The sequence below is a fragment of the Brachycentrus maculatus genome, unplaced genomic scaffold (genome assembly GCF_059751285.1).
Source record: "Brachycentrus maculatus isolate JH-2025_06_01 unplaced genomic scaffold, ASM5975128v1 h1tg000147l, whole genome shotgun sequence".
Lineage (NCBI taxonomy): Eukaryota > Metazoa > Arthropoda > Insecta > Trichoptera > Brachycentridae > Brachycentrus > Brachycentrus maculatus.
Window position 1 is genome coordinate 596,330 of NW_028280900.1, and position 25,688 is coordinate 622,017.

At 34.1% G+C, this 25,688-nt stretch overlaps 1 protein-coding gene across 2 annotated transcripts in view; it reads right to left on the bottom strand.

Moving 5' to 3' along the window:
- The window catches only part of LOC148308797 (protein groucho-like), a 273,991-nt gene that overhangs the window by 26,348 nt on the left and 221,955 nt on the right, over positions 1 to 25,688 (bottom strand). The gene's annotated exons all lie outside the window — the stretch shown is intronic.

The window sequence follows — 25,688 nt, forward strand, 5'->3', positions numbered from 1 at the left end:
GGGTGTTTGATAACTTTTACCACACAGGCCTCATTGTAACGTTCCATTGGTGTTCTTCTGATGAATCGACGGCTCTCAGTCACGGCTTCTAACCGGCACCCATCACTAAAGATGACCTGAAAAATAATGAAAATTTAAGTTTAATTCAAATATATAAGTTTATTTACTAAAATGATATGTTGAAAATTCAGTTTAAATAAATACCTTTTTCCAATCATCTACCGAGTAATTTCGATGTAGCCTGGCCCATTTTAATCGATCCGCTTTCATTCGTGGTGTCAATTTTGGTACTTTTACAGGGCGCCTGCATTTCAGATTTACTTCGTAAAAACGTCGCCTCAGTGTTGATACCGATATATTTATACCCTCTTCTTCCAATTTTATTTTTAATGTTTTTGCTGATGCACTACGGTTTTCTAAGGCACTTTGAACGATTTTTCGATCAGTCCTCGGTGTTGTTTTTCTAATCCTACGACAGTTCTTTCGCCGATTGCTGGTGGCGGGTGACTGGTTTTTTATTGATTTTGAAATTCTGTCCACTGTTTGAAGAGAAACGTTTTCTTTTTTTGAAATTTCTCTATTAGATAGTATTCCTAATTTCAGTAGCACTATAACACTAGACTTTTTTTCCTCAGAAATGTCTTTACTTTTTCCCATTTCGTCCTTTTCAAAAAAAACACTTGTGTTTACAAAAAAAATTATACTTTATGAACTAAAATTAAAAATTAAGTTTTTTTCACAAGACACGATAACTATATAACCTCTCTGAACAAAACAATAACCAGAACTCAAGAAACTTCACTAATAAATGAGATAGGACTATTTTTTTGAACTTTCAACTATCTGTTTACCTGTGCTAATTAGGGACCTTTCTCAGAAAAAGGGTTTGAACTTTTGTAAAGGGTTAAATAATCCAGGTATATTTTACATATTATTGAAGGTAATATACATGATATTAGATGTCAATAGAAAACTTAAAGTATTTATGTAAAATAAATATAATAATCCAAAAGATTTCAGAGTATTCAAAAAAATAATGGGTGGCCCTAATTCATTGAGTAGATACTGTATATATATATATATATAACGTGGTAATATTTTCCTTCGTAAATTGGGTGTAAATAATATGTAAAGTGGGTGTATAATAATAATAATAAACAATTTGCTGCTTTGTAATTAAAGTTTACAATTAAAGTTAATTCTTAATTTTCTTTACAATATTTTTATATCTATCTATCTATCTATCTTTCTGATTCTGACAGTTAACAATATTATATGTTTTCTATCTGATGTCTTTTGTTTTATTCAGTGCGACGCATGCGACATCTGGTGGTAGAACTGTTTTATGTAGGTACTATATGTAAGTACTTAATAAAATGTATAGGTAGGTACCTAGGTATTTTATTACATATATATGAATCAATTTCGAAAGATTGTTCTTGAATAACTAGAACTTCACTAGAGACATCTATAGGGGAGATGAAAATAAGCTTTTTAGTGAGCAGAAACTCTTATAATTAGTATGTGAGGTCTGAATCCTGGATTATAATCACATACATGAGAAACGCCAGAAAATGTAATATTTTTTTTTTATTTAGCTTATAATTTCACCAGTTAATTTATTTACAACATCTTGTGTGTCCAGTGTGTCCAAACAGGGGTTAATTAACTATGAATAAAAACTAATTTTCTAGCGCATATTTCGATCGAATCGTTTTGTTTTATTAAAAATTAAAATATATTTATATATAATTTACATGCAACATATATGAAATTAACATTTTATTATATAAACATGAATTCGCCATATGTATCATTATTCTGCAGGCTGTAAATATAAGGTTTATTCTGATTCAACAACATTCAAAACCCGTTTCGTCCAATCCGGGGAATGCAAACCATAAAAAATCTAGGCAAAAGTAATAAAAATTTAAACGTGTATTTAAAAAAACAATCATGTTAAAAGTATTCACTGCTTAGTGTCGTAAAATTGTGAAACCGGTGCTAATGATATAAGGAATATCAGCGAACAAACATAAAACTTGGATATTTAAATTATCTGATTCATTGCGATGGCAGAGGTTATCAATCGACCCTCGTGAAAATGTATATAAATTATCTCCGAATTATTTTACATACTAGGACACGCCTGAAAACACGATTTTTAATTTTTATTAAATATGTAATTTGAGCAGACATTTTAAGTGTCTCCAAATCCTTGTTCACAAATCAGGATTTATCCATTTAGGAGTAATTTGAAATGACATCTCAACAAAGATGAAGAAGAATATTGGAGTCTGGGAATGCTAAGTTAAAGGTAATGATTTGGTCACACTCAAAATATATAACTGGTCAAATTATAAGTTTAATAAAAATTGAACATCATGTTTTCAGGCGTCTTCTAGTATGTAAAAATAATTCAGAAAGAATCTCACATACATTTCAAGAAGGTCTCTGCTAAATAAACCATAGATGCTGCCGAATGCTCACATGTGAAAGAACGTCTCAATTATAGGAGGATATATAGTTACGAAAATTTGTCTTTTTGTAAATGTCTTTTTTTGATTGTCGTTATCCATTCGCTCCACATGTCCAAACCACCTTAAAGAACTTTTCTTTATATTTACTCACAATCTTCGTCTCTTCCACATTCATACATCTCCTCATACATACCCGCCGATTATTTCGACTCCTGGCCTGACCACTTTCAAGTTCTTGAAATACTTGATAATGCCAAGTTTTCCTTGGTCTTCCTCCGCTTCTATTACCAAATCCATTCGCCTCATAATTTTGTTTAATTAATAATAATTCCTAATTTTATAATAAACACCAAGATGCAGAAGAACGGTAGCAAGAAGAAAATGAAAAATAAGGAGAAATAATACCAGGCGAGCAGAAAAACAGGGGAGGTCTTAAATTCTCAGTTCGCGTGAAATGTTGATAGTAATTAGAGACACCTATCGGTGAGATGAAATAAGTCTTATAATTGGAAATAATCCAGATTTGTGAACAAGTATTTGGACACACTCAAAATGTTATAAGAAGAGAATGGTAGCAAGAATCAAAAGAAAAATTTGGAGAAAAAATATCAATATTACATTATAACCCTTATCCGCACGCAATGGTGCATAGGGCACTGCATCGAATTGACGCAGTGTTATCTTGATCATTACTTACATGAAGGCAAGGTGATCACTCTTGCGCTTCAGGAACCGGTCCAGGGTAATATTAAACAAATATTACAGAAAAAAAATATTTCAGTAAAAAAATATCAGGCGAGTAGAAAAACAGGGGAGGTCTTAAATTCTCAGTTCGCGTGAAATGTTGATAGCAATTTCGAACCCCTGACTTTAGCATCGCATTCATCGCGCCAGATCGTTAAATCTCGCTTCCTTTCATATTTCTGGCAGTCATTATTAACGAATAAATTTAGCCAGGTATAATAAATTGGATAAAGCGTGTGTTTACGTTCTGAGAATATAAATATTGTACCATTCTGGAAACAGCTTCCAATAACAGCGCGAATATATTGCAAGTATATTTATTTCTCGCGATTAATAAATACAGCGAACTTCTTCAAACACTCGTTTGCGCATATTTATTTAATAGATAAACATGATAAGTTTTTTTCAAAGTATTTAATGCGAAAAAAATACACGATTGATGGTGAAATATAGAGATGTCGATTGGTTTTCGCTATCACCATTTTAAAACCATACAAGATTTATAATATAAAAAGAACTGCCATATTATTTTTTGACATCTCATCAAAGATGAAGAAGGACATGGAAGTCTGGGCATTTACGGGGCTGAAGACCGTCATGGGCTGGTTCAAGGGTCACGTTACACGCGTGTAACATTCACCAATTCTACCCATTTTTGACAACCACACTAATAAAATTCTTGAAAGTTCTATATTTATAAGAACCAATTTTGAAACATTATTCTTGAATCACTAGAACTTCACTAGAGACATCTATTGGTGAGATGTCAAAAAATAATATGAAAATTAAATCCTATAATTGGAGATAATCCAGATTTGTGAACAAGTATTTGGACACACTCAAAATGTTGTAAAAAGAATGGTATTCAAGTCCTTGTTCAGAATAATGGGTTTCTCCACTTATAATTTATTTTTATATATTGACGTCTCAACATAGATGAAGAAGAATAACGAAATCTAGGTATTTATAGGACTAATGACCTATCATAGGGTGGTTAAGTGATCACTTACCACGTGTGCAATATTTACCACCCAGCCTATGACAGATCATAAGCCCTGAAAATACCTACACTTCCATATTCTTCTTAATACATGTTAAGATGTCAAAATATAATTGCTATTTGTTTTAGAAATGGCTTGCACATCGGGGACTTGAAATTTTTAAAATAATGTTTTTGTTGAACAAGACTTCTTCTTAATACACAAAAGAATCCACCCCCTAATATCGCGAACACCCGTTTGAACAAAAACAAACACCCAAACGATTCGCAAGGGTTGGTCGGGAATCATAATGTGATAAACCGCAAATTGTGATATGTTAAACATAACCCCGACCCGAGGAAAATCATTTCAAAGCGCCACCAAAAACAAAGTTACAAAAGACGGTGGGCGGGGTTTACTTTACCCCAACGGCAAAATCGGAAATCTACTTTAAATAAATATGAAAACATAATATTTTACGACGTAATCAAAAGCTGGTCGATTGACGCAGTGGTCCGTGACTTAACCCTTCGTCGACTGACTTTTTATTAATTAATTTTGTAAATAAAATATTTTATTCACAATTTTTTGAGCGTGTCGAAATCTGACGAGAAATGTGAAAAATGTGTCAGTCAAAGCATAATAAATAAAGTTAGTAGTGTGGTTGTCAATCTTGTGTAGAATGATGAATGTTACACAGTGTGCATAGTTATCACTTTAACCAGCCCATGACGGGTTGTAAGTTCTGTAAATACCCAGACATCCATATTCTTTTTAATCTATATTGTGATATCAATACAAAATAACTGCTAAGTAGACTACCTCAGAAAAAAAATAAACTACTGAGAATTTGACCGACTTTAGTGATCACTTTAATACACGTGTAACAATTACTTACTATTCTGCCCATTATTTAGCATAAACATTACAATATATATTTTTAAAAGTACAAGTGTATAAAGTGATTTCTTAAACCAGCCTATGACGGGTCGTAAGCCCTGTAAATATCAAGATTTCCATATTTTTTATGTCAATATGTCGAAATGTAAATATGATTGATTTGAGTAAGCTTTTATTAGCAGAGACCCTTTTAATAAGATGCAACTATGCAAGATCTTAACTGGATTATTTTACAAAGTGGAAGACGCTTGAAAAAATTATTTTAAAAATAACTCGTAACAGGAGAAACTCATTTTTGTGCACAAGGATTAGGACACACTCAAAATGTTCAGGATTATTCATTTCTCATCGTTCACTTACATTCAGATGTAAGAATGAGAATTATTATTTATTATAAATTAAAAAAAAAAAACTTAAGTAAACCTCCACTCGTATAACGTACACTCGTATAACGTACACTCGTATAAACGCTCCCCCATAAGGTTTGCAGCATTTTTTTTCCTATAATAGTAGTCCACGTATAACGCAGTAGGTCCGTCGGTTAAAATCTAAAAAAAAAAAATAATAATAAAACCCTTATCCGCACCCCAATGGTGCATAGGGCACTGCATTATATAAACACAGTATTATTTTGATCGTCGACACACAAAGGAAAGGTGATCAGCCGTCAGCTTCAGGTACCAGTCCAGGGTAATATTGAATAAATAAGAGTGAAAAAATCACTTATATTTATTTGACCCCCCTGGGAATCGAACCCGAGACCTCCAGAACGGTAGCCAAGCGTGCTGACCATTACATTAATGTAAAAATAAATTTAAAAACACTAAAACCCTAAAACTTTCCCCCCAATAACGCGGAACCTGTATCAACCTTATAGAGGGCTTTACTGTGTTACAAATATCACTCAAAAGCATAAACATTAAACAATGTCTAGCAAATGGATTAAAAATTTATTTTTTTTAAATCTTGCAATTATTAAAATAAATAAGTTTGAGTCGTTTAGGGTTGGAACACTGCGCCGATGGAAATGGCATTCCTCGGCTCAACAATACCGCTGTTCGACACGCGATCCGCTAGCAAGAGCATGCCATCGGGATAATTCATGGCAGTTCGACTGTTTGCTCTGTCGCATTAACAGGGCCGTTATGTACGCCGGTTTTTAATGTACGGGGCGGCGCGATGGGGAGGCACAATGCGGCGGCGATGGCATGCGAACGGCGAACGGGCGCAGGTAAGTCGCGAGAGGGTTGTTTACTGCTTTATGACATTCAGTTTACGAAACAGGCTTATATCATTTTAAATACAAGCAGATCCGAACTAGGGTCATGATAATTAAATATTTAAAAAAATATTTTTTTAAACAGTAAATATTTAAGCGTGTAATTTAACACCATAAGACTCTTCTTAATGGAACTGCATTTCAACGAATAAAATAACAACTATATAGTTTTTTGTCCGCCTCCATAGTGTGATGGCTACCGTACTGGAGGTCCCGGATTCGATTCCCAGGGGGGGTCAAAAAAATATAAGTGATTTTTACTCTAATATTGATTCAATATTACCCTGGACTGGTACCTGAAGCGGAGGACTGATCACCTTTCCTTCATGTGTTAACGGTCAAGATAACACAGCGTTCATATGATGCAGTACCCTATGCACCATCGCATCGGTGCAGATAAAGGTTTAAAAAATGTATTTTTTCCGCGTTAATTTTATTTGGCCAGCAACCGGGTTTCGTCGTAACCGACATCATCAGACTGGGGCGGACAGATTTTTAACATAATATCTTAGAATGATTTACTAACACGTACTACTACTATGCTTCTAGTCCGCCTTCGTAGTGTAATGGTGTGTTTATGGAGTGTTTAGCTACCGTGCGGAAGATTCCGGGTTCAATTCCCGGCTGAGATGAGATGTATCGAAAATTTTAAGATACCTGTGTAAAGATGGTTTGGGCATGTGAATCGAACGAGCGAAGAAACAAGAGTAAAACAAATGAGGCGAATGTGGTTGGTAATAGAAGCAGATAAAGACTAATAAAAACTTAACTTGATCAAATATTTGAAATGGTCAGGTCAGAAGATGCATGAATGTGGAAGAGGCGATTTTTTTTGCAAAAGACAGATTGGTGCGGCATTCTCTCTGCCTACCCCTGCGGGGAACGGTATGATGGTTTCTTGGTTAATTTGTATATATATATATATATATATATATATATACATATATATATATACATATATATACATATATATATATATACATATATATACATATATATATATATATATATATATATATATATATATATATATATATATATATATATATATACATTTATATATATATACATGTATATATATATATACATATATATATATATATATATATATATATATATATATATATATATATATATATATATATATATATATATATATATATATATATATATATATATATATATATATATATATATATATATATATATATATATATATATATATATATATATATATATATATATATATATATATATATATATATATATATTATATATTATAAGTAGGACCGTCATAGCGAAGCGAGATGTATATCATCTCTTGAGCAAAATGTGCTTTTAAAGGTTTCCACAAAGAAAATGCAAAATGAAAATTCGTGTTCAGAAATAATTTAGCACAAACACTTCTCAAAGTTGGATGGGTACCCGAACAATTGCAGAAACCCTGCCACGACCGCACGGGGTTCTATTAACCCCCCATTTCACCGCCGCTCCACCGCAAGATAGTGAACTACCCTCAGCCGATGATAACATAAAACACACATTCACCGGCTCACCCCGAACCCACCCCTACCCCCTACCCCCTACCCCCTAGCCCCTACCCACTACCCACTCCCCAATCCGCCCGACAATCGAACCTCGGTACGGAACGCTGCGAAAATGTGTGCCAGCAAAAGGCTTGTAGCAGAAATATATATTTCTTGAATGTTTTCCGCAGATTCTTTGTGGCACATTTTATAAACTTTATAAAATTAAATAACTTTGTTATAACCACTTTTTTATTAATACAATTTAACCTACCGGGTTCGACAAGAACCTTGTCATCATCAGGTAGGTTAAATTGTATTAATAAATAAGTGGTTATAACAAAGTTATTTAATTTTATAAAAAATGTATTTATTTAAAAAAATTTAAACAAAAAAAATTAAGGATAATTATCTTTTGAACACTCTCCTTACAATTTCTTGAATGTTTTCCGCACATTTTATAAACTTTATAAAATTAAATAACTTCGTTTTACTAACTTTTACTAACTTCGCTTTTTTACTAACACAATTTAACCTACGGTTTCGACAAGAACTTTGTCATCCATCAGGGTTTATTTTAATTCTAAAACATTAAAAAATATTTAGACTAACATTTAGGATTTTACAGAGTGTGTGGAAGTTTTTGGTGAGAGTATTTTAATGTTTTTAATGTTTTAGAATTAAATTAAACCCTGATGATGACAAGGTTCTTGTCGAAACCGGTAGGTTAAATTGTGTTTGTAAAAAAAGTGGTTAAAACAAAATAATTTAATTTTTAAACTATCCTTACCATTCACCCTTCTATACCACTTAAAAATGGTATTACACAAAGAACGATGAATGATAAGAAAAGAGTTATATTATTTCAATCATTCATTCAAACCCTTATCCGCACCCTATGGTGCATAGGGCACTGCATCATATAAACGCAGTGTTATCTTGATCATTGACACATGAAAGAAAGGTGATCAGCCCTCCGCTTCAGGTACCAGTCCAGGGTTATATTGAATAAATATTACAGTGAAAAAATCACTATTATATTATTACCGTACCGCAAAGTTATGAATCCTTTTAAAATACAAAATATATTTAACTTTATCAAAAGAACCAAAATAAAAGTAAATAATAAATGTTTGTGCTTGGGATAAAAAAAAACCCTTCCTTCAAAATATCCCGCAAGTATCTACAATAAAATATTAACATCACTCGCACACATCTCTGAACCCCTGATCGGGTGCTTTATCGTGTTATTTCCCTCGTCTCTATTGAATTAGAACGGGAGGGGTGGTGGCACCCCACTCAGACATATGTACCTATACCCGTCTCCCTCCGGCGCCCACCCCACGCCGCGAGAGCGAGAGAGGCGGGTGAAGGGTTGAAGGTTGGGGTCGCGGATAATTACAGAACTAATTAGAGCAATTAACACCCGACTCTGTCTCTTTTCGGCGCCGGGTTATCGGAGGGCGCCGGAGCGAGATGGAGAGGGCCATATCTTTACCACACCCATGAGATACTTGACGAACAAATTTTGTTGAAAATGTGGTTTCTTCAGGGATGGGCAAAAAAAACTATCGTCAATTATTTTTCTTCTTTTTTTGTTTTTTTTTTGTTTTACTCTAACTCAAATTACGTAGTGCACTGCTCGGCTGTCCAAACTTAAAACACAGTAAGGGACATTTTTTTGTAGTACGTTTTTTTTGCATTTTTTGACTAGGTAGAATCTACTTAGTCCAAAAATGCCAAAAAAACGTACTACAAAAAAAATGTCCCTTACTGTGTTTTGAGTTTGGACAGCCGTGCTAAGATGATCGTTATTTTTACGAAACAATGATACCAGAGAATTTGGAGTTTTTTTTCTTCATTTTTTAACGGTTTTTCTACACTGTCCTTAAGGTAACCAGTCATTCTGATGTAATATTATTAACAGAACTTACTTAGCATGCAGTTCAACATAATATCCTACAATAATTTCCAATATATAATATATAGGAGTTGGCAAAATATGGATGAGTGCAGTCGAAATGCGATCTCTCAGACGAATGTGCGGCAAAAATATGTATGTTATAAATGTTCCAATGGAAAGACTGCAAGGCTAAGATACGCATTATATCGATGTTAAAAAATGTTTGGGCATGTGAAATGAATGATTCGAGAAAGAACAGTAAAAAAAATATAAGGCGAATTTAGTTGGAAATTGGAGCAATGAAAGATCGATGAATATTTGTCATCACCAAGTATTTCAAATACTCGAATGTGGTCGGGTCAGGAGTCGGAATAAACGTCGGATATGTATGACGAGATGCATGAATGTGAAAGAGACGAAGATTGTTTGCAAAGGCAGATTGGTGTGGCGTTCTATTATCTCTGCCTACCCCTACGGGAAAGTGGCGTATTGGTAATCCGGTTCTTTTTTGTTATAAACAATGTATCGTATAACATCACAGCCAAGCGCCCTTGAGGTAGTATTTTATGAAAATGGCGTATATAAATGTGGATGTCCTCACCAAAACGTTACATTTCCATTATAAATGATTTTAAGTAACCAGGAATTATATCTTGTAAAATTGTTACGTTTTGGTGCGATTAAATGATTTCATATTGGTTTAACACAGGATTGGTCACGTTTTGTCGCATATTCAATTAAGATTTCGATAGAAAACAGTAAACAGAACAGATTTGCATTTAAAGGATTTTTTGTTATATCTGAAATGTAAGTTTTTGGTATGGAGCTCCACAAATTATCTAAAGTTGTTAAAAGACTCCACAGACCTAATACTTGGTACTCAAACACACTTCCAACACACTTCCAACTAAGAATGAAGCTTGTATATATGGTATAAAGGCTAATAGGCCTACAATACCAGTGTTTCCGCTCGTAAACACATTCGTCTTAAATTGTGTAGACACAACAAAAAACAAGAAAATAAAACTGAACAAACACAGCAATACACAGTTTCGGAAGTGTCTGTTACACACGAAAAAAATTAACACTAGTGGGAGACGCATAAAACCAAATATAACATTCAAACATAGGCAGTTCGTGGGCGCCAGAATATTATTACGTCTGAACATACAATACAATCAAAATGATACAACATAATCAAACATGTACCATATAGACAAGTTCTTAAAAGAAGCTAAAAAAATGATTTTATTAATTTTTAACAAAGAAATTCATAGTCATAATACACGAGGACGTAACAAAATACACGTGGAGCCGATAAACACTACTAAATTTGGAGTAAGGTCCTTAAAATATATTGCCTAGACCCAAATTAACCAGCTGCCTGACATATATAAAATAGAACCCATTCGGGGATCCAAATTAAATAATCTGAAAAAATACTTTATTAAAAAGATATATATGTAGTGATAAGTCGTATTTTCTTAATTTGTTTTTACCTTATGTTTTTTTTATATTTTCTCATTTGTTTATTTTAAATATGCCTATTATTATATTATGCTTCTTATGCCTATTTATTATTTATTATATATAAATATATATATATATATATATATATATATATATATATATATATATATATATATATATATATATATATATATATATATATATATATATACATATATATATATATATATATCTTATGCATGTTTATTGTATTATTTTTGACATCTCATCAAAGATGATGAAGAATATGGAAGTCTGGGCATTTACGGGGCTGACGACCGTCATAGGCTGGTTTAAGTGATCACTTTACACACGTGTAACATTCACCAATTCTACCCATTGTTGACAACCACACTACTCAAATTCTTGGAAGTTCTGTATATATGAACCAATTTAGAAACCTTGTTCTTGAATCACTAGAACTCCACTAGAGACATCTATTGGTGAGATGTAAAGAAGCTTTTTACTAAGCAGAAACTCTTATATTAGTATGTGAGGTCCGAATCCTGGATTATTATCACACACATGAGAAACGACAGAAAATACCATTTTTATTTTTATTATTTAAGCTTATAATTAATTATAGCATGTTTATTGTTTTTATATTTTGCCATGTATTAGTTTTGGTTATTTAAAAAAAAAATTTAACTTTATTATCTATTTGTGTTCCAGTCTTGTTAACCTTAATCCCACGTCCCAAAATGATAAATAAAAATTACTCATCGGGGACATATATTACCAAAAAATGACTTTAAAATCAATTAATGATACAATATTTCTATTTTAATTTTTATGTAGTTGTAAACAAAATATGGCCGGCTAAATATTGCTAGTATCTGCTTATAGATATATAAAACTGCCAGGTTTAGTAGGGCAGAAAGATGCTGCATTGCATATAACAAGTTGAAACCAATTTAACGCTCCAAAAAAATATTCATCCGACATGATAAATCCCGTCTCGCCATTCCTCGCACTAAATGATTTCCACTTCCATCACCAGAACACTGTCAGCTGTTCCCGGCCGCCATGAATTTCCCGCCCGCGGCCATCTTTTTTCTTTTCCCGCGCATTATTCCACAGAGGGTGACGTCACCCCCACCGCACAGAGGGGTGAAGTGTTATTATTGTACTCGATGCAAACCGCACAAGAGCCAAAGCGGCCGCGCGATTGCAGTAAAGAGAAATGACAGCTTACAGATCTTTTTGACATCGAAAAACATACGGATTTTTTAGTTGTATCGAGAAAATTACTTATTTATTGTAACTGCAAACAGTTGGTAGAAATCCATTATATATACAAAATTTAACAAGGTTATTGGATTGAATTCTACTTTTATTTACATATATAGCTCACTCCTTTCAAAAACGTCATAAATCTAAAAACTTGATTTTTCAGGAGAACGTTTTTAAAGTTGAAAAATATAATACAATGTATTAAAAATAAATATCAAGCCACTCATTGAACTTTTTACTGTGCAACAGATCTTTTGAGGTAAAACCTGAGGGTTTTTTCTCCATTTGAAAAATATTAAGTTTATTTAAAAAAAATAATTAAACAATACCTTTTCTTCAAAATGCAAAAACAACACATTCTGCCCTGTAGCGGGTAAATATTAAGTTAAAAATATGCCTCTTTTGCTGGGATATAGTACATTTTCTGAGCATTCTGAAAACATGCAAAACTGAAAATTGATGATTTTTGATTTATGACGTTCTTGAAAGGAGTGAGCGATATATGATAATATGTGACGCGTTTCGTCTTATTAAGACATTATCCAACACTCGGAGTTTGATAATAAACAAACATATATTTAATAACAAACAGATATAATAAACAAAAATATAATAAACAAACTGTGAGTGGCAATATAATAATATTACTAATTTTTTTGTAAAAAAAAAATAAGTAAAACAAACAGTGTTTGATAATGTCTTAATAAGATAAAACGCGTCACATATCGCTCACTCCTTTCAAGAACGTCATAAATAAAAAATCGACAATTTTCAGTTGTACATGTTTTTGGAATGCCCAGAAAATGTACTATATCCCAGCAAAACCGGCATATTTTAAACTTAATATTTACCAACTACAGGGCAGAAAATGTTGTTTTTGCATTTTGATGAAAAGGTATTGTTTAATTATTTTTTTAAATATACTTTTTTTTTAATGGAGAATAAACCTTCAGGTTTTACTTAAAAAGATCTGTTGCACATTAAAAAGTTCAATAAGTGGCTTGATATTTATTTTTAATACATTGTGTTATATTTTTAAAATTTAAAAACGTTTTCCTGAAAAATCAAGTTTTTTGATTTATGACGTTCTTGAAAGGAGTGAGCGATATTATCATTTATATGTTAAGAAAATTACACTCATTTAGGAGTTATAACTAACTTACAAAATAGTTTCAAGTACCACTTTCAAGTATCTGAAACACTTGATCATGCCAAGTTTTTCTCGGCCTTCCCCTACTTCACCAATCACATTCGCTTCATAAATTTGTTTTACTATTCATTCTTCTATACAGGTCCAAACCATCTCAACACACCTTTCTTATTATAGTCAATATATATAGACTGGTTATCTCAGCCTTGCCAACTACCTGACTGACCATTCTCTCTAAATGTCTTTGCACTGTTCCGTGTCTGTCTGCTGTGCTGGTCGGGGTTGTGGGCGTCTGTGTACCGGCCAACGTTGGGTCGGAATCGGATCTAGCTGACTAATTGAACTAAATACTAATCCCTTTCACTGCCTACACCGGGGTGCATCCAGAAAATTTGGTGATGGACTAACAATCTTGTATTTATTTAGATTGACAGTGACAGGTATATTAAAAGCTTTTAAATGTAAATTCACAGTAAAATCGGGATATAATTTTATATTGTTTCGCATTTTTAATAAACTTCGCAACTTAGTTTAAAAAAATTGCTTAGCAAGAGCAGATTTGTCAGGAAGCCTAGATGCTTCTGTATCAGATCTGGGCATGCGGTGGGACAGCTTTCAATATCTTAGCCTAGCATTTTTTCTTTATATCAGCATTCGAACATCTATCATACATCGTTTCGCCGCACTGAGAGAAACGCATTTCGACTGCGTTCAGTCTACTTTCATCCTTCCTTTCATAAATCCATGCTTCACTTTCATAAATTAAGTTATACCCTGTGGTTATCATCACTCAAAAGACGCGGCTAAAAATATCTGAAAATTTTCATATCGTTTTAGAAAGTATAAGTATTCACGACCTGGTAAATATCGGCATCTACCGCCGGATATGGGAAATGGATTATTTAATTTCCCGCAGAAGCGACTTCCGTACACCTCCCCCCCACCTCTTACCGTCACGTTACTTCCGGTCGCACCTACACCGGAAACTAGGAGCTTCCCGAAGACGGGCGCCATCTAGCGGTAATCAATTAAGTTTAAAATATAAATTGGATCTTTCGAGCTTCTCTTGAGCGAGGAATATTTATTTAAAGAGAGTATTTTTTACATTAAGCAAATAAAATGCATTAAATTTAATTCAAATTGCATATTTTGTCATCTCAATATAGTTGAAGAAGAAAATGGAATATAGAAACTCAGAATTGTGAACAATGAATTTTGCACACCTAAAATGATTTAAACTGGTTAAATCATAGATAGCTTCATAAATGTTTTAAACATTTTCAGGCGTCTCCCAGTATGTAAAATAATTCGGGGAGGATCTTGCGTACATTTATAAATAAAGGATCTTTGCTAAATAAAAATGTTACTCAAATCAACCGAAGATACTATCACAAACTCACACATGAAGCGATAGGTGAATTACGTCATTCATGTAAATAAATATACATATAACTAACTAACTAACCAACCATTACGCCGCTTCACCGCAGGGGTAGGCAGAGAGAATCGAACGCCACACCACTATATATATATATATATATATATATATATATATATATATATATATATTTACATTTATTAGTTATTTAAACCTGCGTTAACCCTTCATATTTCAATTACATTTGAGACCGCTCACTGTCACACGTAATGAAATAAAGCCTTAAATGAAAGGTATAAAAGAAATCGCGCCTATTCACTGATTATAACACCTGGAGAGCAACGTTTCAAATATAAAACTGACTCTTGAAATGAGTGGATAGAGTGTTTGTAAATTAACCTAGCCCCTAATTGTCGTAAGTCGGGATAGCAGGAGTAAGTAATAAGTAAAATCCATCAAAATACAATGCAATTCGAAAAGATTGCAAGAATTCCAAAAATTGCAGTGTTTAAAGACATAAACCAGCCTTATACATATCGTAGTCGTACAGGAGAAAGTGACCAACTAAACGTAAAATATTTTTTTTTTATATTATTTTTTTACATCTCACCAATAGATGTCTCTAGTGGAGTTCTAGTGATTCAAGAACAAGGTTTCTAAATTGGTTCATATATACAGAACTTCCAAGAATTTGAGTAGTGTGGTTGTCAATAATGGGTAGAATTGGTGAATGTTACACGTGTGTAAAGTGATCACTTAAACCAGCCTATGACGGTCGTCAGCCCCGTAAATGCCCAGACTTCCATATTCTTCTTCATCTTTGATGAGATGTCAAAAAATAATATGAAAATAACTCCTGTAATAGGAGATAATCCAGATTTTGTGAACAAGTATTTGGACACACTCAAAATGTTGTAAAACGTAAAATGTTCAGGAGGGCCATTCAAGTCACTTTTGCTTGGCAAGAAAATAAACATCGATGCAGTTAGTCATTTTCGACAAGTCAATATATTTTCCTTCCAAGTTTAAAATCGCTTTGGGATTTTTTCAGGACAATATTAAGCTAGTAAGATGTCAAATAGTAAATAATCACGTTTTTGTAATAAATGCACTTGGTCACTTTCTCCTGTATGACAACGATGTGTCTAGTACTGTACACAGAAAAGTAGAAGTGGAGTGAATGCTGGTAAAGAAAAAAATATAAGTCTAATTGTACCCAGTTTGGCTAAAATTTCCAGACCCTTTTTATGGCAAAGGCTCCGTCGGAACACAAAGGGGTAGCGATAAACCCCGTAATTAAAAAATGAGGGGATGTCGGGGGTTTCCACCTTCGGGCATTGTGAGGGGTGAGAACCGCGTGGAACTCCCGATGGTGATAATATTAATTTCATAGCCATTAACAAATCTCGAAGACTTTCGAGATTGTATTTGTTCAAAACTACGACTTGAAGGAAATTTTGTAAAAATTATTTTTTAAATAAAATTACGGTATATAATTTCAATCACTTTTATTCAGTAATACGGACTGTGAATCAAATTTACCAGCTATAGCAACGAAATTATCAATGATAATTCACATCCTTATTCTTATTCACAAAATGACTGGTCAAATTACAAGCATTTTTTTGACATCTCAACAAGGATGTAGAAGACTATGGAAATCCATCTCATGTCCGCCTCCGTGGTGTAAAGGTCAGCGTGTTTAGCTACCGTGCTGGAGGTCCCGGGTTCGATTCCCAGGGGGGGTGAAAAGAAATATTAGTGATTTTACATTGTAATATTTATTTAATATTACCCTGGACTGGTTCCTGATGCGCAAGAGTAATCACCTTGCCTTCATGTAAGTAATGATCAAGATAACACTGCGTCAATTTGATGCAGTGCCCTATGCACCATTGGGTGTGGATAAGGGTTATAATGGAAATCTAGACATTAACAGGCCTTACGACCGTCATAGGCTCGGTTAAGTGATCACTTTATACGGTGTAACATTTACCAATTCAACCCACGATTGACAACTACACTACAAAAAAAATCAAACTTATAAATAAATTGATCAAACTCGTGACACGTTGGAATGAGGAAAGCTTTTGTTAATTTTTTTAAAACTTTTACTATTTGACATCTCAACAAAGATGAAAAAGAATATGAAAGTGCAAAAGCAAGATTTGTGAACAAGTATTTGGACACACTTAAAATGCTATAAATAAGTTTCCCAGTGTGTAGAATAATCCGGTTAAGATATTACATAAATACGTCTAAATGAAAGGGTCTCTGTTATATAAATAAATGCTTTCTCAAACCAACCAAATATGACTCCTGTGAACTCAAACACAAAGCGTCATGAGATTTACGTAAAGAATCCATGCCAAAAAAATATCTTTCAAAATACAACGTTGGTATTTCCTTTAACTTTAAAAATTCGTGAAAATAATTAAAAATATATATTTTTAGGCATCAAAACACAAAAGTTTAAATGAATTTTGCGTCTCGGGAACAACCAGCAAATTATTAAAAAAATATATGAAAAAAAGACTTAAAATAATTTCATAATAACAAGTATTATAATGAACGTTAATTTCGGCGTCAAAAAAGTTAAATTAACAAGTTATGACGTACATCGCAAAGTGCGTCATCATCGCAAAATAAATTAGACCTTGTTTATATCAAACAGAAAACCAGGTAATCAATTAGATCCCTTCACAGTGGTTAAAGAAAAACCAAGCAAAATGAAATGGCTGAATTACACTGCAAAAATCTCGGAAATCTCTGCTCCGCGTCATATACTGCGAGTATATTACATCTGGTGGATATTTATTAAGCCCGCATAGCAACTGTAGCAATCCACGTTCTTAGATACCTATGCAGGTAGGCAGATAGGTGCTCAGAGGAGTAGCTGCCCTTACCTCTAGTTGAATAATGGCGAGAAAAATGTGCAGTTTGAATGGGATATTATATAATCGAGGTTGCTCCTTACCACTCTGATGGATACTCTTTAGGGTGCAATGGATTGAAAATTAAATTAAAAACTAGCTTTGCTCAACCACCAATTACTGAGGCTCAATCTAGTAAATGAAAAAGAAATCAAATAGATAGAACACATTCCTAATACTTTTATTTTTCATTGTTTGCAAACCAATGAAAATATTCAAAATCTATTAAACAAACTATTGCTTATTTTCGATTTTCGATTGCATTGGCAATAGAAAATAATGTAAACGCTAAATGACCTGTAAAGAAGCACGCTGTCTGCCATGAGCAATGTTCAGTAGTGTGTGAGTTACATTTAACAAATGGCGCTGCCATTGCGGTAAAAATCCATGTTTTTCCATGTCACGGGTAAAAAGACCTGTCAGCTAAAAACACGCGCGTATTTGAATGCAACCGTGTCAACATTTCAAACTAACTATCTAACTAACCATCACTCCGCTCTCTCGATGGGGTAGGCAGAGAAAGTAGAACGCCACACCAATCTGTCCTTGCAAACAAGCTTCGCCTCTTCCACATTCATGCATCAACTCATACATACACGCTGATTATTCCAACTCCTAACCTGACCGCATTCAATTATTTGACATACCTGATCATGGCAAGTTTTCATCGGTCTTCCTCTGGTCCTATCTCCAACAAGATTCGTCTCATAAATTTATTTTACCATTCTTTCCTCACTCATTCGTCCTACAACGCAAGCTAACTCAACAAAACGTATTCAAAATATTTTTATAATTGGATACTAAGTTTTCAAAAATCGCCTTATAATTATAAAAATCATGGTTTATGAACTACTACAGATTACTGATATTAAAAAAATAAAATCTTAAATCGCTTCATAAATCTTTGTTTGATTCTAAGTAGGTACTAAGTATTTTATAATCGCCTAGTAATTATTAATAATTAATTAATTCGGTGAATAATGAGATACAGCCCTGTAAGGGTAGTGACGTTGCAAGTACCTTGGAAGGGTGGAGGGTAGAGGGTAGAATGGGGTGGGTTAGTGAGGGAGGCGCTCTGTTCCGAATGAAAAAATCTCCAACCCGGCAGGCTTTAGAATAATACGGGGGAAATTTTAAAATTCGAGAGAATTACTTTTCCCCGTTTTTTTCCCCACATTTTTCTTTTTATCTCGCTCCGAGGTACTCGTATAGTCGGCGATGCCATGTTCTCTGAGCCATATTTTGAGATTTAAAAGCTCTGAAAAACTTTTCTGATTAATATGTACGGTGTGCAAAGACGATTTTAAACGATGTAACCCAAATCGACTGCAAATGTATAAAAAGGCGTAAAAATACGTTTTCTTAAGGTTTAATTATTTTAAAAAATTGTTAAATAGCGCGAAATTGTTTTAAATTTACTGAAGACAAACAATACATTAAAAAAAAAATTCATTCACCCCCTTATCCGCACCTCAATGGTGCATAGGGCACTGCATCATATAAACGCAGTGTTATCTTGATCATTAACACATGAAGGAAAGGTCCGCTTCCATGGTGTAATGGTCAGCACGCTCGGCTACCGTTCTGGAGGTCCCGGGTTCGATTCCCAGGAAGGGGTCAAATAAATTAAAGTGATTTTTTCACTCTAATATTTATTCAATACTACCCTTGACTGGTACCTGGTTTTAATCGCGTACATTCGTCTGAGAGATCGCATTGGTGAGGCATGCTCTGACATTGCCCATGACAGAAAGAACAAAAACCTGAGGACAAAGAGAGCAGACCCCAACAGTCTACAAAGACGATAAGTTGGGATAGAGCCAGGAAGAAGAAGAAGGCTTTTATTTGCTATAACTGATTTTAGCCTGTTCACAGCATTCACTCTCCTTTCTATATCTTTATTTTTATATTTTTTCGAATAATATTGCACAGGATATAAATTGCCTTTCCAAATTTAATTTTGCGCCGAAAGTAAAATTGCTCGTCAAAGTCACCCTTTAGGATCCAATGATCCACTTCCCCTCTACCACAAATTCTGAACTACGCGACCCTTACCCGAGCGCTGCGTTTCCTCTTTTTCCTGCAACATCATCCCTTACAACTTCGGTCCCCAGAGTGAGAGATACCCGAGACGGATAATATAATCCTGGGAAGAGGATTGAGGACGACCCACCCCTTTGTAGCGTAGGATGACGGCAGACATACCACCTGTGCGTCCCTAAGCAGGGTTGTTTATTTAACCGCATTTTTTAAGGGTGGGTTAACAATCATTTGCCCGCCTCCGTAGTGTAATGGTCAGCACGCTCGGCTACCGTTCCCGAGGTCCCGGGTTCGATTCCCAAGGGGGGTAAAATAAATATAAGTGATTTTTTCACTGTTAAATATATTCAATATTACCCTGGTCTGGTACCTGAAGCGGAGGACTGATCACCTTTCCTTCATGTGTAAACGATCAAGATAACACTGCGTTTATATAACGCAGTGCCCTATGCACCATTGGGGTGCGGATAAGGGTTTAATTATTATTTTAAATTATTACAGAAGTAATTCATAACATTTTGAGTACGTTATGAACAAATCCTTATATCGTTTTATTTATTGATTCGGCATTAACTTTGTTGATTATTTTTCGGCATTAACAATGACATGTTTAAAAATAAAACAAGCAATTGTATAATACCACTTTTTGGCTAACTTTTGTGTTAACACGTTCTGTGTGTGGAACAAAACGCTCACTCCTTTCAAGAACGTCATAAATCAAAGAACTTGATTTTTCAGGAGAACGCTTTTAAAGTTTAAAAATATAATACAATGTTTTAAAAATAAATATCAAGCCACTTATTGAACTTTTTACTGTGCAACAGATCTTTTAAGGTAAAACCTGAAGGTTTTTTCTCCATTTGAAAAATATTTAGTATATTTAAAAAAATAATTAAACAATACCTTTTCTTCAAAATGCAAAAACAATACTTTCTGCCCTGTAGCGGGTTAGTATTAAGTTAAAAATATGCCTCTTTCGCTGGGATATGTATATTTTCTGGGCATTCCGAAAACATGCACATCTGAAAATTGACGATTTTTAATTTATGACGTTCTTGAAAGGAGTGAGCGGAAAGTGACCGCTGTCTTACAAGGAAAACCATGTAAATATGGGGAAAATTCTCAGCGCAATACAAATGGGTCATTTAAAAAATAACCTCGCGACATTTAAGGATGTGATTCGACCGCAACAATGTCGACAAGTCCGTACAAGTCGTATCTATAAAAATGTGACAAAACAGTCAAAAGAACTGAAAAAACAAAGTATGGGGAAAGAAATAGAGAGATGTAAAGAAAAGATCTCGGGGCGAACAATATCGCCCGACTGCGGAATAGGTCTGCAAGAGTACAGACGTAGAAACGGTCCATAATGGCGGGAGATGTCTTTTCCTTCGTATTATTCCTCTTTCTCATCATCTCCCTTTTATCTCCTCCCCTCTCCTCTCCCTCCCACGGATATTATCGTCCGTCTGCCACGGCGTAGACAACATTGTTCGGCTAGAGCAAAATTTCCAAACAATTGGTAACCCGAATGTCAATACCCCAGCTACCGACTCGCTTCTCGGAGATTATTATACACCTCCATTTTCATCCGCAGAAGATCAAACTTTCCCGCTTGCAACTTTAACTTTCCTATCATCTCTATTACATTTATATATTGTAATATTTTCTTTGCAACACACTCAAATCTCATTCATATACTTATACATCGTAGTCATACAGGAGAAAGTGACTGAGTGCATTGTTTTACAAAAACGTGATCATTGACTATTTGATATCTTACTAGCTTAATATTGCCCTGAAAAATTCCAAAAGGATTTTAAACTTGGAAGTACAATATATTGACTTGTTAAAAATGACGAACTACATTGGTTTTTATTTTCTCGCCAAGTAACAGTGACTTAAATGGTCCTCCTGAACATTTTACGTTTTGGTAGTTGGTCACTTTCTCCTACTCCTTCCGACTACGATATATATATATAATATTTAACGAAAAAAATATTGCAACAACATAACACTTATACAACATTTTGAGTTTGAGTTTTGTCTGGTTGTGGTCCCGTGGTAAGTGTCGCGGACTCTTAAATCAGAGTTTCTCGGTTCGAACGCACTCTAACACAAGTTGATACTTATTTCTAATAATGAGCCGCTTAGGCTCACAGAAATAGTATGAAATTGAAATATTTGTGTAAATAATAAAAACACAAATATTTATCTTTAAGAAAAAAATACTTTATAAAAATAATTTATAAATCTGGATTATCTCAAATTGTAGGAGTAATATATATCATATAATTTCTAAGAATATGATAAATAACTCCTATAATTGGAGATAATCCAGGTTTGTGAACAAGTATTTGGACACACTCAAAATGTTATTAATAAATTATCTGGTCAAATTATAAGCAAAAATAATAATATGAAAATGACATTTTCTGGCGTTTCTCGTGTATGTGATTATAATTAAGGATTCGGACCTCACATACAAATATAAGAGTTTCTGCTCAATAAAAAAGCTTCTTCGTCTCACCAACAGACACATAGTGAAAATTCTAGTGATTCTTGTACAATGTTTCAAAATTGGATCATATTTATAGAAGTTCCAAGAATTTGAGTAGTGTGGTTGTCAATTATGGGTAGAATTGGTGAATGTTACGCATGTGTATTATCCTAAAAATCCGTAGGAATAAGTATGTATGGTTTATTTTTATATGTCTGCCTCCGTAGTGTAAAAAAATACAATTAAAAATAGCGTAGTACTACCAAGTGTAAAATCGTATTCCATCAGGAACTATCAATTAATGATAAAAAAAATTTAAAAAGTGTGCTTTCAAGGTCTGCGAGCGAACAGACCCCGAATAAATTTGGTGACTTGGTAGGCAATCAGCATGGCGGAAGTTTGAACAGCCAAGCAGTAAGTCGGATCTAGCAGCGCCCGCGGCACAGTTGAAGCTCCTGTCACCCGAGAGAGGGGTGGGGGTAGGCGCCCAGGGGTGGGCGAGGGGGCTGAAAGCCTTATCTGTATTTCGCTGAATAAGACGTCGCAGGGGTATGGTGAGCCCGTTACATAAACTTGAGTGGATTGCCGGCGCCCTCCTCCACCCCTGATTAGCCCACAGTGGCGCATCCTAAGATGAGACGCTTAGCTCGTACGTCTGACCTCTGCGTCCCATTATCTTCACGATACAATATTTATTAAATATTACTATTTTTAAAAAAAACTTACATCTCATCAAAGATGAAGAAGAATATGGAAGTCTGGGCATTTACGGGGCTGACGACCGTCATAGGCTGGTTTAAGTGATCACTTTACACAAGTGTAACATTCACCAATTGTACCCATTATTGACAACCACACTACTCAAATTCTTGGAAGTTCTATATATATAATATGAACCAATTTAGAAACATTGTTCTTGAATCACTAGAACTTCACTAGATACATCTATTGGTGAGATGAAAAAATAATGATAGTAAAAAATACTCCTATACTTGGAGATAATCCAGATTTGTGATCAAGTATTTGGACATACCAAAATGTTGCAATATTTATTTCTTTATAATTAAAATGTTACTTTGTTTTAAAATCACAATAAATATTTTATATAATAATTTTTAAGTCAAACACAGATTTTTTTAGTCTACAAAGTTGTATTTTACTAAAAAAAACACAAAAATTAATATTGTGACAATTTTTTCGCCTAGTTATGGCATTTTCAAACGAATGTAATGACTAAATGGGCTGACATAAATATTTCATGATAACTTAATTATAATGTCTACCGGTTACGAAGCTAACCGCTTCTTTACAAAGACTGATTAATACTATTATTAATCGGTGTTGATAAAGAACATTATAATTAAGTTATAATAAAATATTTATGGTGATTTTAAAACAAAGTTACATTTTAATTAAGGTGAATGTAATGTTGAGGAAAAATTTGGCTTGGTCAAGTAATTCAAATACTTGAAAGCGGTCAGATCGGTGGGTTTGAGTGAAGAGATCCAAGAAAGTGGAAAAGGCCAAGGATTTTTCTTAGACAGAGTGGTGTGGCATTCTATTCTCTCTGCCTACCCCTGTTGGGAAGCGTCAAGATGGCTAACTAGCTAGTAAGTTTTCGAAACGGAACCGATAAATCGACGATGTAAGTAATTCCGACAAGAAGACTATTTCCACCCCGCTACACCACTGCGCCCACGCGACCCGACGGGCAGACAAGAGTGGAAAAAACGCGTTTCACTCCGGTTTTATTGTTTACTAACAACCCCGACGTCCTCCGGGCGTGACGAGGGTACGTAGCGCGGACACGGGGCTGAAAAACTACCCTCGAACAACTGAAATAAGATGAGGCAAATCCGGTGAGACCTTTACCAAGTTTTTCACGTTTTACATTTCAGAAAAACGCCCAACAAGGTTCATACTACAAATTTTACTGTGTATTATTTTTTGTATTTTATTTTTTATTTGGTCAACTAACAATAACTTCACCAATCCCTCAACTGATGGCGATCAATCCCTCAATTGATAACAATCGGTCAGACTTCACGAATGTATCGAAAACCTTAATGGTATGAGGATGGATTTTTTTTAATTACCTGACGTCCAAGTGACTCCGAAATCTAGCTACGGCTTATGCAACACCGATTATCATGATCCTACTCAGGCTTCAACTTTTTGAGTTTCGTAGCCTATGCCTACTCTTGAGTGGATTTACTCTTTATGTTTAAAGTTACTATAATTTCATGTAATTCATGAGTGAAAATTCAAGGCAAAAACACACTGGTATGCGGATGGATCTAATACCATTGTATTTATACAGGTTTCAAGGCCAAATGCCAGGTCGTAAGCCCTGGGATGCTCAGACCTCCATCTTATGAAAAAAGGTAAGAATGATACATGTTTTTTATCAAATTGAGACAACTTTAAAATCGACATCTCATCCGTATGGTGATAATAATCCAGTATCCGATATAATAATAATAAAAATAGTTTTATTTGGTAATTTAATAGAACAGTCATATGAAGTGGACTAATCGGCGTGTACTCATGAGAAGATGCAGGAATGTGGAAAAGGCGAAGATTGTTCGCTAAGACAGATTGGTGTGGCGTTCTATTCTCCCAGCCTACCCTTGCAGCGAGCAGGGGGTGGGCAATAAGATTGGCATGACATAAACTTACTAGTTTCAACCATTGATATCGCCGACGTAGCTCCAAAGTTGATATTTTCAATTAAAGCATAAATAAAATACTTTCCGAAATTTTAGTAATGTGGTCATCAGTCATGTCATGTGTAGAATGGTTATTGTCACAAACTGTGGAAAAGGATAAATTAAGTTCGTGTAAATTTAAAAATTTGCTTAGATTATTTATAAAAGAGACAGATTTAAGTTCCTTTTTCATTTAGCACATGATCTCTAGCTTTTTACTTTTTTACTTTGTCATCTTTTTTATGTTTAAGTTTTAATTTTAAAAAAAAAAAAATTGCTCACTGAGAGTCAAGTATTTTTTTTTTTTTTTTTGTATTTAAATTAAGTTTTTTGTATTTTAACTAACTAACTAACTAACCATCACGCCGCTTCCCCGCAGGGGTAGGCAGAGAGAATAGAGCGCCACACCACTCTGTCCTTGCAAA